The sequence below is a fragment of the Belonocnema kinseyi genome, chromosome 8, assembly GCF_010883055.1.
Source record: "Belonocnema kinseyi isolate 2016_QV_RU_SX_M_011 chromosome 8, B_treatae_v1, whole genome shotgun sequence".
NCBI classification, from domain to species: domain Eukaryota; kingdom Metazoa; phylum Arthropoda; class Insecta; order Hymenoptera; family Cynipidae; genus Belonocnema; species Belonocnema kinseyi.
Window position 1 is genome coordinate 12430106 of NC_046664.1, and position 3889 is coordinate 12433994.

Sequence of the window (3889 nt, forward strand, 5' to 3'; positions counted from 1 at the left end):
ATTTCTCGGTTTTCCATTTTCACGATTTTTCCTAATTGGCGGGAAAGATAGGGAAAAAACTAAACGTCCTATCGCAACGAGACAAAATGGATTGTATTCAGTTTAAAATTTTCTTAAAGTTGAACCTAAAAAAACTTCAGAAAGTTGAGATTAACCCACTTTTTAAACAATCTAAAGTGATATTTTTTTTTCATCTGGCGAGAAATTATTCAATTTTTCACTTATTATTGAATTTTCTTGGTTTAACTAGAAGCTACACTATTGAAGAATAACATTTTTTTCTGATTTTTTGTTTCAGGTGGAAATTGCGATCTGCATTTGTCCCGCCGCACGACAAGTGCATAGTGGAGGCGCCTCGGCCAAATGCTTGTACTAGGCATAATATGATCTGTATTTGAATGAAAAAATTTGAGAAGGCTGTTGAAATATGTTATAATAAACCCTGGAAGTTTCATTTCAATCGGATATTTCATTCTTTCCCAAAAAAATTCTCGAAAAAATCGGTTTTTTGAAGCCTCTAAAGCAGGCTCCCCCCTTAAAGCATATTCCTGAAGGGAGCACGCAATGCTAAAATGTGTTGCTGACCTGCCAGCTGTTGGGGGGATTGTCTTTCTCGCTTTTTAACCAATAAGAGCGCGAGCGAAAGAGAAAGACAATCCCTCAACGGCCACATATAAGATGTTTTAATAAGAAAAATGTGAATTGACTTCCATTTTCATTATATGCGGTTTGAATTTCCCCGCCACTATTTTTGAAACATTGCAATGTTTCACGAGACCTTGAAAGTTTCATAAAACTTTTCATTGGGTCAAAGTTTCATGAAATTTTACAACCCTAGTTTCACGTTTCACGTTGTTGGATAGGCTTTGCATCCATTTTTAATTAAAAAAAATACTACCAAAAAATGCGAAGAAAATAATTTACTCATTAGATAAAGTATCTCGTGCCCATAAAAAAATAATAATTTTTTACGACTTTTTTTCACCCGATTCTTGCAAAATCGATTCTTTCGTTCCGATTTTTTAGAGAATCGATTCTTTACGATCCGATTCAGAATCGATTCAAAAATCGGGTTTTTTTAGAAAATCGAACATCCCTAATCTGAATCAAATCAAACTCGTTTTGATATGCGTAAATGATTTTTCAATTGGAATGAATCTCAGTTCAGATAGATTCGGATTGAAAATTCGTCTTGGATCGATCTGATTTAGGATTCAGTCGGAATGAAAGTTCGACTCAGAATAAGTCGGATTAATTTTTGAAAAATTTGGATCGAACGAGATTGATAACTATTTTCGGATATAGATTTCGGAATAATTCGAATTGTTGCAGATTGATTCGGATCAATTCGATTTAATTTTGAACTGATTTGAATCAAAAAAAGATTAAAAACTCTTTTCGGATTGGTTCAGACATAAATTTCTTAATAATTCGTATTGTTTCGGATTGATTCGGTTATAGATTCCGGAATGATTTCAATCGTTTTGGATTGTATGGGATTCATTTAATCCGAGTTCAATCAAAAAAGATTGAAAACGCTTTTCCGATCCGTCCGATATAAATTTTATAATAATTCGAATTGTTTCGGATTGGTTTGTATATAGATTTCGGAATAATTTGGATATAAATTTCTTAATAATTCAAATTGTTTCGGATTGCTTCGCATATAGGTGTAGGAATATGTTGAATCGCTTTAGATTGATTGCGATTAATTTTGATTCGAATTGAGTCAAACGAGATCGAAAAGTCTTTTCGGATTAAATCGGATACAGATTTCAGAATAGTTAGAATTGTCTCGGAATGACTAGGAATAATTTTGAACCTATTTGCATCAAACAAGATTAAAAACTCTTTTTCGATTGCTTCAGACATAAATTTCTTATCATTCAAATTGTTTCGAATTGATTTGAATATAGATTTCTTAATAATTCGAATTATTGCAGATTGATTCGGATATAGATTTCTTAATAATTCGAATTATTGAAGATTGATTCGGATATAGATTTCTTAATAATTCGAATTGATTCGGATTGGTTTGTATATAGGTTTCGGAATAATTTGGATATAAATTTCTTAATCATTCGAATTGTTTCGGATTGGTTCGTATATAGATTTAGGAATATGTTGAATCGCTTTGGATTAATTGCGATTAATTTTGATTCGAATTGAGTCAAACGAGATCGAAAACTCTTTTCGGATTTAATCGGATACAGATTTCAGAATAGTTAGAATTGTTTCGGAATGAGTAGGAATAATTTTAAACCGATTTGCATCAAACAAGATTAAAAACTCTTTTTGGATTGTTTCAGACATAAATTTCTTATCATTCAAATTGTTTCGAATTGATTTGAATATAGATTTCTTAATAATTCGAATTATTGCAGATTGATTCGGATATAGATTTCTTAATAATTCGAATTGATTCGGACTGGTTCGTATATAGGTTCCGGAAGAATTTGAATTGTTTCGGATTGATTCGGATTCAGTTGGAATGATTTTGAACTGATTTGGATCAAACGAGATTAAAAACTCTTTTCCGATTGGTTCAGACATAAATTTATTAATAATTAGAATTGTTTTGGATTGATTCAGATATAGATTTCCTCATAATTCGAATTGTTTAGGATTGTTTCGTATATAGGTTTAGGAATAATTTGAATCGTTTTGGATTGATTGGGATTAATTTTGAGCCGAGTTAAATCAAACAAGATTGAAACCCCTTTTCGGTTTAAATTGGATACAGATTTCAGAATAGTTCGAATTGTTTCGGATTGAGTAGGAATAGCTTGGAACCGATTTGAATCAAACAAGATTAAAAACTCTCTTTCGATTGTTTCAGGCGTACATTTTTTGATCATTCAAATTGTTTCAGATTGATTCGGATATAGATTTCTTAATAATACAAATTGTTTCGGATTGGTTCTTATATAGATTTAGGACCAATTTGAATCGTTTTGGATTGATTGGGATTAACTTTGTTCCGAATTGAATCAAACGAGATTGAGAACTCTTTTCCGATTAAATCGGATACAGATTTCACAATAGTTCGAATGGTTTCGGATTCAGTAGGAATAATTTTGAACCAATTTGAGTCAAAAAATATTAAAAACTCTTTCTAGATTGTTTCAGACATAAATTTCTTAGTAATTCGAATTCTTTCGGATTGGATCGTATATAGATTTCGGTATAATTCGAATTTTTTTGGATTGATTGGGATTAATTTTGATCCAAATTGAATCAAACACAATTGAAAACTCTTTTCAGATTGGTACAGACATAAATTTCTTGATAATAATTAAAATTGTTGCTGATTGGTTCGTATATAGATTTCTGAATAATTCGAATTGTTTCGGATTGATTGGGATTAATTTTGATCCGCGTTGAATCGAACGAGATGGAAAACTCTTCGGATTAAATCGGATTGTTTCGTTTAGGGATTTCGAAACAATTCGAAGTGTTTCGGATTGATTTGGATTAATTCGGAGTCATTTTGAACCGATTTGTTACAAAAGATATTGAATACAGTTTGTTTAGATTAGTTCAAATATATATTTGGGAATGATTCGAATTGTTTCAAACTTTTGGAATTAGGAATAATTGCAACAGTTTTTTTGAAAGTTAAACAATTGCATAGTATTTTTGTGTTGTAAAGTCAATTAACATCTTTTTGGATTAAAATTCAACTCTTTTTTTGTTGTTGAAAATTTGTCTTATTTATTTAAAAATTCACTGGTTTTAGTAGAATTTTCATTTTTCTTGGAAAAAAATGCAACTGTTTGGTTTAAAACTTAAAAACTTGTTAAAAAGTCATACTTTTTGGTTAAAAATTCAAATATTTTGCAGAAAATTTATTTTTTGTGTACAATTCTTTTCTTGGCCTGGGGATTTT